The sequence below is a fragment of the Antechinus flavipes genome, chromosome 3 (assembly GCF_016432865.1).
Source record: "Antechinus flavipes isolate AdamAnt ecotype Samford, QLD, Australia chromosome 3, AdamAnt_v2, whole genome shotgun sequence".
In the NCBI taxonomy this organism is placed as follows: Eukaryota; Metazoa; Chordata; class Mammalia; order Dasyuromorphia; family Dasyuridae; genus Antechinus; species Antechinus flavipes.
The window spans coordinates 34559284-34572998 of record NC_067400.1 but is presented as its reverse complement, the minus strand read 5'-3'; positions in this window follow the sequence as shown (position 1 = coordinate 34572998).

Sequence of the window (13715 nt, the reverse complement as noted above, 5' to 3'; positions counted from 1 at the left end):
ACTTTAACTTCACAAACCTGTCCAGCAACAGTTCTACTCGATCCAATGGGGAAATGACAATCAGGCAGGGTGCTTTCTTGGCATGGTATCTCAACTAATGTCCAACAGTGCGGACATCATAGCTGCTACTTAAAAAAAAAATCATCAAATTCTAGAAAAGGCACTAATTTTCCGACATTCTGACTAACCTAATCACAGGAATAGTTGGATTCTTGTTTTAGCCAGATGCCAAGAACTGCAACAGACTTTTGGAAAAAAAAATGTTATTTAGTATAAAGTTCCCCATGGGCCAGCTCTTGGAAGTCCATGAAACAGATGGCCTTAAGTTGAAGGACGAATCTGATAATGTACAAAGGCAAAGCAATCTCTCTGGGCACCAGAACATTGAGTACTGGCCCAAGAGGTTTCTGGGGCTTTTCTCATTCTCTGATCTCTTATGGAATTTTATGTAAAACTGCTGTTTCTCATTCATGAAACTAAGCTGTTTTTACAGGGATTAATCCAATGACTTCACAAATGTCATACATATTTTTTAAAATTAGGCATAAATTCTAATTCATCCCTCTCCTTCTCCTTGTGTCTCTCCCTCTTCCTCCTTCTCCTTGTGTCTCTCCCTCTTCCTCTTTCTCTTCCTCCTCTTTCTCCCCCTCCTCCTCCTTCTCCTCCCCCTCCTCCTCTTTCTCCCCCTTCACCTTCTCTTTCTCCCCCTTCACCTCCTCTTTCTCCCCCTTCTCCTCTTTCTCTCCCTCCTTTTTCTCCCCCCCCTCCTCCTCCTCTTTCTCCCCCTCCTCCTCTTTCTCCCCCTTCACCTCCTCTTCCTCTTCCTCTTCCTCCTCCTCCTCCTCCTCCTCCTCCTCCTCCTCCTCCTCCTCTTCCCCCTTCACCTCCTCCTCTTCTTCCTCTTCCTTTTCCTCCTCCTCTTCTTTCTCTTCCTTTTCCTCCTCCTCCTCCTCCTCCCCCTTCACCTCCTCCTCTTCTTCCTCTTCCTCTTCCTCCTCCTCCTCCTCCTCCTCTTTCTCCCCCTCCTCCTCTTTCTCCTCCTCCTCCTCCTCCTCCTCTTCCTCCTTCTCCCCCTCCTCTTTCTCCTCCTCCTCCTCCTCTCCTCCTCCTCCTCCTCCTCCTTCTCCTCCTCCTTCTTCTTCTCTCTCTGTGCCTCTCTCTGTCTCTCTCTGTCTCTCTCTCTCTCTCTCTCTCTCTCTCTCTCTCTCTCTCTCTCTCTCTCTCTCTCTTTCTGTCTCTCTCTCTCTCTCCCTATCTTCCTCTTTCTCCCTCTCCCTTTCTACCCTACTTCTCTGTGGTTTCTTAAAATGCTTGACCTAGAGACCAAGAGATAATAGTACAGAAAGGCATCTATCCCTCAGTTACGTAGAGCTTGAAGACAACTTCCCATATACATATCATAGATCATTTAAAAATTATTTGGCTTCCATTTTTATACCACAAGTTCTGTCTACATGTGGTGATACATTTATAAGCCAACAAAAAGACTACAAATAGAAATTAATTCTATTTATATTCCTATTTATTGGATTTGGAATTAAACCATACTATCTGCAAATCACTATTTTTCTCTTAAGATAAATTTTGCCCTCTCTCAGGTTCTCAGATCCATTAATTGTAAAGTGTGGGACTTGGATTAAAAAGTCTTTAAGATCCTTTCTAGCTATAAATCCTATGACTCTATGAAATATTACATATTCTGTCAAGCTGCCTTCCTCTCACTACTCTAAGTTATTTTTTAAAATCTAATAATAACTTTTATTTGGAAATAATTTTGTCATAGGTTCAATATGATCTAAATCTTTTGAAAATATTGACATTTTTAGACATATTTTGATGTCTAATTCTATAGATCATAGGAATAAAAAATAAAACAACTAATTGTTATAAAATAAACTACTATATTATACCAATAAAAATGGTAATTAGTAGAAGTGCACAATTGTTTTATTCTTCAGTTCTTTTTCAGGTGTATCTGACACTTCATAATCCCATTTGGGATTTTCTTTGCAAAGATATTGAAGTGGTTGCCATTTCCTTCTCCAATTCACCTTACAGATGAGATAACTGAGGCATACAAAGTCATGACTTGCCGAGGGTCACACAGTATCTGAACTCAGGAAGATGATTCTTCTTCACGTCAGACTTAGCACTTTATCCACTGTGTCATTCACCTTCCCTTGGGAACATAATTAGTGGTGTCCAAAAGCATAATGAGTTGACTTGAATTTTAGCAAGCAAATAATTGCTGAGGTAAAGAGCCTTAGATTTCTCATCTGTAAACTAATTAAGTAGAATTAGATTCCCTTTGAGAACTCTTATAGTTGAAGTGTATGATCCCATGATCTTCCTATTGGCAGGGAGGTAAGAGAATTTAGGAGGCAAATTTTCGCATAATTGTCACGCTTGGTCAATGTATTTATTATATATACTTAACTGTTTTTCTTTTTTATAAAGGAGGGTTGTATTTTGAGGTCAGAGGTAGGACAGTCTATACAGAAATAACTAAAAGTTCAAAAAATGTAGATGTATATGCACTTTTTAAAAATGAGCTCTAATTTTGAAATCTTGTTCTCACTATCCTGGAGATTTTGTGATTGATTATTATAGATTTTTTTCATATTTTGCCAGTGATTTCTTTTAAAATATCTATTTAATTTTATCATCTATAATAGAGATTTAAAAACTGGTTAGAATTCTGATACTTGCACTTCAGAGACAAGCATTCTTTTTCAACAATGGGAACAAATTGTACTGTTATGAAGTTGGACTTGAATCACATAAGGATATTTGGGGGCAGCTAGATGACATAGTGGATAGAGCACTGGTCCTAGATGGAGTAGCTGAGTTCAAATTCATCCTCAGCTGCTTACTAGCTATGTGATCCTGAGCAAGTCACTTAATTTCAATTGCCTTCTCCTATTCCCTAAAAGGGAGGAGTTTTGAAAAAGATTCACTGAAATAATAGTCTTACAGGAAGGAATTTGCCCATGAGGTTAACAATCAGTGGCGATGGAGGAGATGAAATCCTTGGGCCCAAGTATGGCTTTATAAGTTGGAATGTAAAGAGAAGCAAAGATACACGGACAATGAACAAATAAATAAAAATGTAATTGAGTTGTGTCAGAAAGTGGAGAAATTGGTGATCTTGGAGCAAAAATGTGAAAAAGAATCTGCCAACTACAATCACCTTTTCAACAAATGAAAGAAATTCCAAAAGATCTGCATTTTTTTAAACTTACCTTTCACATAACTTTCTATGGAAAGATGCTATTCTATAGTATTATTGATCTTTTTATTCTTTTTTAAAAATTCTGTTTGCTTCTTTTATGTAGAAATCTGGAATTGGCCAAAACAACAATGACCAAAAGAAAACAAAAAAGTTGCACATTCAGTCTCTATTAAAAAACAGAAGAAGATGGGAGATAGAAATTAAAAGGCATTTAAATGAGGGCAACATATCAAACCTATGTCAAAATATTAGAGATTTACAAAATGGGAGCTCTAAGTAACTGTAATAATTTTTTATCAAGTATAAATAGCTGAGAAAGTGACCACTGGGGCCCAAGGCCCACTATATTGTCCCTAAAAGAATGATAAATGTTTAAAACAAGAGGCAACTGAGGAAATCTCTAAAGAGGAAGGGTAGAAATAAGTGAAAGTAGTTACTGAAGGAAAGAACATATATAAACCCATTCCATTCTGGAAGCAAATAGGAAGAACTTTGCAAATACTCAACTTCCTTTTCAGAAAGGGATAAAAAATTAAGTACCAGATGTCCAATTCCATAAAATAACATATCTATCTGTTTGTTTATCTGTCTGTCTCTCAACTATTTGTTATCAATTCATCAATCTACCATTTATCTATCTATTATCAATCTGTCCATCTATCCATCAGTCTTTCTACCACAGCAAAATACAATTATTGAACATATTTATGAGGTACTTTAATCCTGTAAACAGAATTTGCTTCATCTATATAGAAATCTGGGATTAATCAAAACAACAATGACCAAAAGCAAAAAAAAAAAAATTGTATACTCACTCTATTAAAAATGGAAAAATCTGGGAGATAGAAATTAAAAGAAATTAAAAAAAATTAAAATTAAATAAATGCAACAACTCAACAAGAACCCTCAAAGAACTTACACATTAGCCAAGAAAAGCATTTCAACTTGCCACACATTTTGCTCTTACCTATATTTAACCATTTATGTTCATCTTTCCTTTCTAGTAAATTGCACCTCTCATTTCTTCTCATTTAGGATAGAACTGGAAAGAAACTGAAAAGTCATCAAATCTCTTCATTATACAGATGAGACATAAGAAAATTATGTATCTTGTTCAGGGTCATATAAATAGTAAGTGTCTGAGACAGGAATTTTATACAGATCTTTCTCATTCTGAGTCTAATGCTCTAACTACTGCACCAAGCTCCATTAGGGTAAGAGAAAACAAGGATCTCCTTATAGTAACTATACTGTTTCCCCAAATCACAGAATCATTGGAAATTCAAACTAAGAAGAACTTGAAAGAAAATTCAAGTTACATGAAATCAAATTTAGGATCTCAACCCAATTTTCACTGTACCTGTCATAAGGGACTTTTTATTTTTCATTGGGTCATTTCTTATATCAGTGCTTTTTCATGTCTTATCAATCTGCATGGATCATTTTTTTTTTTCTGAGTCTCATTAAGGACTCATGACGGTCTTAACTACAGTGTGAGCCTCTATGAATATTCCTGAAAACACTTTTGATATGAGAGACACAAAGAATCTTTGTATCCATATATTATTTTTCTGCATTCTACAAATATTGGTTTTTATGAGGCTCAATATGATGAACACATTGCAAATGGTGATTTTAATAAAGCCATAATACATTATTCTTGGGATCATCCCTAAGACAGCATTCAGGTAAAGGGAATGCCCACTTGGGCTATAGGACAATTGAACAAAAGGGTTAAAAAGGAAATAGAGTAGGGAGGAATCAGCCACACATTAAACATGAGAAAGAAGAACAAAGAACAAAAAGGCCCAAGAGGAATAGAAACACAGCAGCTTTTTAAAAATTCCCATTCTCCAATTATATCCTGGTGTGGCTCAGAAAAGCTGCTCATGAGGGGACATGTTTGAAGTTTTCTTCTCTCTAAAGATTTCATGTCTAAAAGGAAGTTGATAGAAGAAGAGAGGAAAGTACCAAAATTTCACACCACCTAAAAGAAAAGGAATGGGTTCATTATCTATCTATATATTATCTATCTATCTAATTAAATCTACAATTGACTATAAGCTGTTTTATTAGGACATGAATTTTTGGGGGAAGTCAGTTAAATCATATCGTTCCTTTACTTGTCATTTACATTATATTACATTACTAAACATTATAAATTTTATTTATATTATAGTTGCTTGAGTAGATATAAATATCTGGATCTAGGTAGGCAGGAAATGAGCATTAATTAAGCATGAAGTGTCAGGCAGGAACTGTGCTAAAAAGTTGGGGATACAAATAAAAGCAAAAAGAATACACTCTCTGCCCTCAAGGAGTTTACATTATTTTTTAAAGTATATTTTATTTAAAGAAACATAATAAGAAAAAAGAAAAACAGAAAAGGAATACAAAACAAAATGAAACCAAACAAAACAGAACATTGTCATGTACCCAGAAGAACATCAGGGAGGATTCAAAATATATAAAAATAAATTACCAGATCAAGAAAAAAAATATATAGTAGAAGAAATTATATTCATGAATGTCCATCTTTTCTTTATTTCCTTGTAAGTTGTTCTTTTATTCTCTGCTGTACAGCTTTTTTACTTTATTCTCTTTTTCTCCCTTTCATCCCTCCCACCTCCAAGCAGGCTATATTTAAAAAAGGATATATTTATATATACATTTGTAATTATATACATACACTTACTTACACATCCATATCTTTCCTATCCCTCCTGACCCTTTGCTTTAGTTCTTCCCCTTAACTTGCCTTGCTATTACTTAACCTCTCCTCACCCATGGATCCCTCCCTTCTTTTTTTCCCTTACCCTTTACTTCCTGATCCACCCATCTCTCCCTTATTATTTCTTTATAGATTTTGAAAAGTGCTGTATCTTTCATGGTATGTATGTAATGGTATTGAACCCATCCCTGATTTGAACAGGTTTTCAGAACTATGAGCCCTCCTCATCCCTCTAATGACTCTGTGTTTATTCTTCCTCTATATCTCATTTGCATGCTTTAATTACCATTTTTACCTTAACTTTTCCCCAAACTTTCTTTTCAGCTGCCCTATTCTTTTTTTATTAAAGCTTTTATTTACATGGGTAATTTTTCCAACATTGACTCTTGAATAGCCTTTTGTTCCAAATTGCTCCTTCCCCCCACCCCATCCCCTAGCTGGCAGGTAGTGCAATACATATTAAATATGTTGAAATATATATTAGATCCAATATATATATGCATATTGATACAGTTATCTTGCTGCATAAGGAAAATCAGATTAAGAAGGAAGAAAAAGAAAAACTGAGAAAAAAGAAACAAAATGCAAGCAAATAACAGAGAGTGAAAATGCTATGCTGTGGTCCATACTCTGTTCCCACAAGTTCTCTCTCTGAGTGTGGATGGCTCTCTTCATCACTGAACAAGTGGAACAGGTTTGAATCATCTCATTGTTGAAGAGAGCCACAGCCATCAGAATTGATCTTAATATAGTATGTTGCCATTTATAATAATCTCTTGGTTCTGCTCATTTCACTCAGCATCAATTCATGTAATTCTCTCTAAGCCTCTCTGAAATCATCCTGCTGGTCATTTCTTATAGAGCAATAGTATTCCATAGTATTCATATACTATAATTTATTCAGCCATTATCCAATTGAAGAGCTGCCTTATTCTTGATTTCAATCTTAAGCATATGATATATGTTTCCCATTTATAAAAATATAAACAATTTGTCTGCGTTGAGTTCCTTGTAATTGATCTTTGATATTGACTCCTATGTTAAATTTTCTATTAAGTTTGGGTTTGGTTGATAGAAAGTCCTGAAAATCTGCAAGTTTATAGATAATTTTGCTACATATGATATTTTTGGCTATAGGCCTTGTTTTTTGGATTATCTGTAGATATGATTCTAGGAACTGTGATCTTTTATTGGAGCTACTAAATCTTGTACAATTCTAATCATAGCTCTAGGGTATTTGAATTGTTTTTTCTTGTTTCTTGCAAAACTTTCTCTTTGATCTAGGGCTTTCAAAATTTGACAATCATATTTCTATGTGTTTTCCAAAAAGGATCTTGTTGAGGAGGTGATCAGTGGATTTTTTTTTCTCTTCCTTTTCTATCACTCCAGGACAATTTTCTTGGATTATTTCTTGCATTATTGTGTGAAGATTACTTTTTTGGTCACAAATTTCAGGCAATGCAATTTTTTTTTACATTTTCTCTTCTTGATCTGTTCTCCAGATCTGTCAACTTTCTCAAGGCTTTCAAGGCTTCTCCTTGCCCAATTCTAATTTTCAGAGTTATTTTCATTTTTGAGACTCTGTATCTTCTTTTCTAGTTGGTTAACTTTTTTTCCTCATAGTTTTCTTGTTTTTCTTGGGTGGTTTTTATTCTCTTTTTTAGTTTTTCTTCAAGGTCTTTCATTTGATTTTTAAATTCTTTTTTGATTTATTCTATTAAGAAACCATATCATGTTACTCTTTGGGGTAGACACTTTTTTGTACTTTGAATATGAACCCTGGTCTTCCCTGTTCCTATAGTAAGTTTGTGTTCTTTCTTCTTAGCTAGTTCATTTTTAAAAATAAGATTAGTGTTAGCACCTCTGGTCATGGGGGAGGGGGAAGGGGGAATGGTGTTTGTGGCTTCAGGAAAGCTCTCTCCTTTGACCAGGAACTCCAAATCAAGATCTCCTCCAAATGCCCCCAGCCACCAGTATCCCTGCCCCCTGCCTCTGCACTCCCAGGGTGCTGGTTCCTTCTCACCCAGGGCCAAGTCCCCACAGCACAGCTGGACCTGGTGTTCCCATTCAGCCAAAGTTCCTTCAGTCTTCTCTGATCATTCCTTGACTCCACAGTCCAGGAGGTGAAAATCTCTGGTTCCTACTGAGGCTCCAGACATATCCCTGCCCTCCCCACTATCCCAGGCTCTCCACTTGGTGTTTGTGAGGTGCTAGTTCAGAGGTGTTTGCAGTTCACATGATTTAATCCGGACCTGGGGTCTTTCTTCAGTTCTTGTTGGCTTGTACTAAGAGGACTAAGAGGACCCCAAGTATTCTTGATTTTTCTCTAGTCTATATTTGCCTTGAGGAGCAATTTATTCTATTTGTGGGGGAAATTGGGAGAGCTTGGAATTTACCAACCTACTTGGCAATCTTCCCAGAATTCTCCCCTGAAGAAGCTTACATTCTAATGGGAAAAGACAACAGCCAAAAAGGAATTAAAAAGCAGGGATGGGGTATGTACCTGAGAAAGGGCATGATGGAGAAGGCAGGTGAGAAACAGTGGTTGGAGGTGAATGAGACATAACTAATACAAACCCATTTTTAAATGGAGGATTGACCAGAAGAGGTCATAGTGTATGTTGGTGTATGAATAACAAGTTCAAAATCACAATTCCTGAGCCTCAAATTCCTATACAGAAGATAAGCTTGAGTTGGAGAAATAAGAATAATTTTATTCCCAAAGTAGCATAATTTTAGAAATCTAATCTTTAAGCCATAGAAGGGAAATTTTCTGGGTAGAACTACTTCTCAGTGTTATATTCTGGGTAACCCCAATTTTAATAGTCTCTGAATTCAACTAGCAGATCTATTTTTAAAAATTCTGATATAGTGTACTTCTAAGAAAAGGAAGACATCCATAGAGGTACAATTAGAGAGTAAAGCCAGTGAGTTATTTAGAAAGTACAGGACTGATTTTTTTTTTTAAGGCTGGTTTTTAAAATAAGATACAATTTTATTTTTCTTCAGTTGATAAAGAATTCTTTTCTTCTCCAATATTGAAAAAAAAGACAAAATTCTTATAATAAATAAAAGTACAGCCAAGCAAGACAAATTTCCACATCAGTCACATCCAAAATTTTGTATCTTATTCCACATATTGATCCATCACAACTTTGTCATGCTGTGGCCAGAAATATTTATGCTTTATTATTGTGTTAATCAGAGTTCATAAGTAAAATTGCTCTTTAAAAAAAACAATATTAGTGTTGTAGGATACATTTCAGCTGATTCTACTTACTTCACTCTGCATCAGTCTTCCCAGGTTTTTCTGAAACTTTCTTTTTATTTCTAGTACATTAACATTCTGTTATGTTTCTATAATATAATGTGTTCAGTCATTTCCCAATTGATGGGCATCCCTTATATTACAAATTCTTTGCCAATAAAAAAAGAACAACTACAACTATTTTTGTACATCTAGACCTTCTCAACTTTATTTGACATCTTTGGAATAACTAGTATACTACTAGAACAAATATCATACATAGTTTAGAAACTTTTGAGATATGATTCTAAATGACTTTCTAGATGAGCTGGATAAATCAATTTACAATTTCCCTAAGAGTACATTAGTGTTCCAGTTTTCCTAAAGTCCTTCAATACTACTCATTTATCTTTATTGTCAATTTTGCCAGTCAGATGATGTGGAAGCTGAGAGTTATTATAGTTTTTATTTATCTAAGTATTAATGACTTAGAACATTTTTTCACATAACTTGATAGATTTGATTTCTTCCTTTGAAACCTGCCTTTTAAATAATCTTTGATTGTTTGCCAATTGAAAAATAGCTTATCCTTTAAACTTAAAATCAGTTCTATTCATATAAAATTTTATAAATGAATATTTTATCAGAAATTTGCTTCAAAGTATTTTTCCCTATCTAAATAGTTACCTTTCTGTTTAATTGCATAGATTTGTTTTGCAAAAAATATTTTAAGTTCATGCAATCAAAATGTTCCATTTTAATTTCCTTGATCCCATACCATATTTGATCATGAACTCTTTACCCATCTATAGAACTGAAAAATAATTTTACCTATTCTCATTTGTTTCCAATTTGAATTTTTATGTCTAGGTTATGTATCTAACCTTTTGCTTTTGATATATGATTGGAGGTATTGAGCGAAATCTAATTTCTGGCCAGATTGCTGCCCAGTTTTCCCAGCACTTTTTATCAAATAGTGTGTCCTTACTCTAGCAGCTGGAAGCTTTGATTTATTCAACACTGAACTACAAGATTTGTTTGTTTCTGAATACTATATAACTAATTTAATGCAGTTATATACCCCAGAATTTTCCTTCCAGTATCAAGTTACTTGGGCAATGGTATTTTTTTTAGTATAGTTTGAGATCTGACCACCCCTCTCCCCCATTATTTCTCTTAATAATTATTGACCTTTCCTTCCTAATTTTGAATTTTACTATTGTTTGGTAGTTTGATTGGAATGGGACTGAATAAGTAAATAATTTTCAATTGTATTGTTATTTTTATTTTAGATTTGTTTACCCATTAGCAATTAATGTTTTTCCTAATTGTTAGACTTGTCTTCATGTCTATAAATACTATTTTATATTTATATACATATAATTATTAGTAGACCCCTAAGTATTTTGCACACTTTAAATGGAATTTCTCTATGACTCTTCATGCTGTTTTTTTTTATTTATGAAGAAATGACAATAAGTCATGTGGATTTATTTTATATCTTGCAATTTTTCTGGTTATTAATGATTTTCATTAATTTATAGCTTATTTTTAAGTTCTCTACACCATCATATCAGAAAAAACAATAATTCTGTTTTTTATTTATAAATATTACTTGATTTTTTTCTTATTGCTTATAGCAGACATGTTGAACATCATATCAAATAGATGAAGTGAAAATGAGCATCTTTCATTTATGACAGATCTTATTTTAGAGAATTTTTATTCTAGTTTATTCCCATTATATATAATGCTAACTGTTGATTGTAGATCTATACTATTTACAATATTAGGAAAGGATTATTTCTAAATTTTGTAGTGTTTTAAAAACAAATAGGTGTGTTTTGTTAAAAGCTTTTTCTGAACTGATTGAGGTAATCATATAATTTTTTGTTGTACTTGTTAATATTTTTGATTATGTTTATAATTTTCCTAATATCAAACTAATCTTGCATTCTTGGTCCAAACTGTTTGTAGTTTATGATCTTTATGATATGTGGCAGCATTTTGGGGATAATATTTTATCTAAATTTTTGCATCAATGTTCTTTAAGGATATTGCTCTATAATTTCTTTATTTTAACTTTACCTGGGTTAGGCATCATGGTCATATTTTTTAATAATAGAATATAGGAGGAGCATTTCCTATTTTTGCTAATATAATGTATATGATTATAAGTAACCATTCTTTGAATGTTTGATAGAATTTGTAAATTTATGTGATTTAGGGATTTTTTTTCTTTGTGAGGCCATTTATAGCTTCTTATAGCTCTTTCAAATTTTTTAAACGGAGGTTGGGTTTTTAATCCTTTATATTTTGTTCTATTAATATGATTTTTATATTTTAAAATATTCATCCATTTTATTTAAATTGTCAGTTTTATTGACATATAATTTGGTGAAGTAGTTTTAAAAATAATACTATTAGTTTTTCTTCATTTGTTGAGGATTTTTCTTTGTCATACTGACTTTCATCTTCATTTCATTTTTCTCTTTAATTTTCAAATTAGCTAATGGTTTATCTATTTGAGATATTTTTATATTTGTATTTTGTATTTGTATATTTTTAAACATTGTTTTATTTACTAATTCTTTTTCCTTTTTTTATTTTCAAGTTTGCTAACTTTTTTTTTTGTTTGTTTTCTGGATTGGATTGGAAATGGTAGGATTTTTTTTTCTGGATTTTCCTTTTTTCTCTGAATGCTTAATTTATTGATCTGTTCTTTTTCTCTTTTGTTGAGAAAAGTGTTATATAAATAGCACATACAAAATAAATTAAATATAAAATTTCCCCTGATTGCTGTATTCTTCAAATTTTGTAATATTTTCTCATTTTTTCATAGTCTTTAATGAAATTAACTATCATTTCTATTATTTTTTCTTTGACTCATCAATTATTTAGAATTAAGTTACTTAATCTTTAATTGGTTTTTAATCCTATTCAGCAATCTTTATTCAATATGATTTTTATTACATTGTATCATTAAAATATGTTTAATAATATTAATTTTCAGCATTTATTTGTGAGATTTTTATGTTTTAATATATGGTCAATTTTTGTGATTGCACACTAGAAAAACACATATACTTCTTCCTATTCCGATTCAACAAATCCCAGAGGACTATCATCTCTTACTTATTTAAGATACCATTGAGATTCTTAATTTCTTGGGGGGGGGCGGTTGTATTTTTTTGTTTTTATTAGCATTATCTAACTGTGACAGGAATTTAAATAATGCTTTAGTTTCCTTTCATGATTTCTTGAGATATCATAACTAGACTACTATTTTATCACGGTTTTTGTGCATTCCAATAATATCCAAATTATCTTTCCTTGATCTGCTTTTCATTTCTATTATTTTATATGAGATATCTTATATTTTCTTCTACATTTTAAGCCTTTTTAAAACTTAGTTTTAATTCTTCTTGTTTTCTATTGTAATCATTAACTTCTCTTTACTTCATTATAACTTTCCTCTAAAACTTTCATGTCTTTTCCAATTCTTTCCTTTATATCTCTAATTTTATTTATAATGCCATTTCAAAATTTTACATCTCTAATTCTAATTAAGAGTTTTACTTTGAGGATTTTCTTGTAGATATTTTAGAATTATTGTCATGTCCTGAATTTCTGTTATAGGTATCTCTGGCTTTTTAATAATTTTCATTTTTTTCTTTTTTTGTTCTTCCAGTCTTGATTTCTATATTTGGATTTTATTTCAGGGCTCAGCTCTGTATAGTTCTGGTAATTATAGTTGACCCATCTTAATTGACATTCTTCTGAGAGGGTCAGAGAGACACATCATCCTATAGATCTATTCAGGTCTAGTGCTGAGATTTTCTCTCCTTGTTAGAATGACAGGTGGTGGTATCTATGTCTGGGACCTTAGTTTTTGCTACTGTCATCCCTTTCATTATCATTGTTATTGTTGAGACATTTCAGTTTTGTCTTACTCTTCATGTTTCTATTTTACATTTTGTTGGCAAAGATACTGGAGAGGTTTGCCATTTTCTTCTCCAGAAGGGGAATTGAGACAAACAGGTTTAGTGTTTTACCCAGTCACACAACTAGCTAGTATCTGAGCCAGATTTGAACTCAGGATGATTCTTCCCAATCCCAAGCACAGCACTGTATCCACTATTCCACCTAACTGCCTTGAGTTTCATATACCACTCTATCAATCAGAATGAAGATGCTGAGTCTCAGTTCCTCCCAGGGGGGTGAGTCTTAGATCCTCCCTTTACCAGTGATCAGTATCCAAATGACAGAACCTTGTCCCCTGCTCCAGTAGGTGTGAGTCTGGAATTAGTCTGAGGAACTCTGTTTTGTGTTCTCCTCATATTTTTGTCCTATTGATTAGTTGCTAAAATAGCTATTTGATGAGTTGTAAAGTAAGAACCAGCATAGTACAGTGGAAAGAATCCTGCCTCTGGCCTCAGAGAACTTTAATTAAAATTTCATCTCTGAGCTTGCTATTTGTTTTACTCTGGGCAAGTCCCTTTACC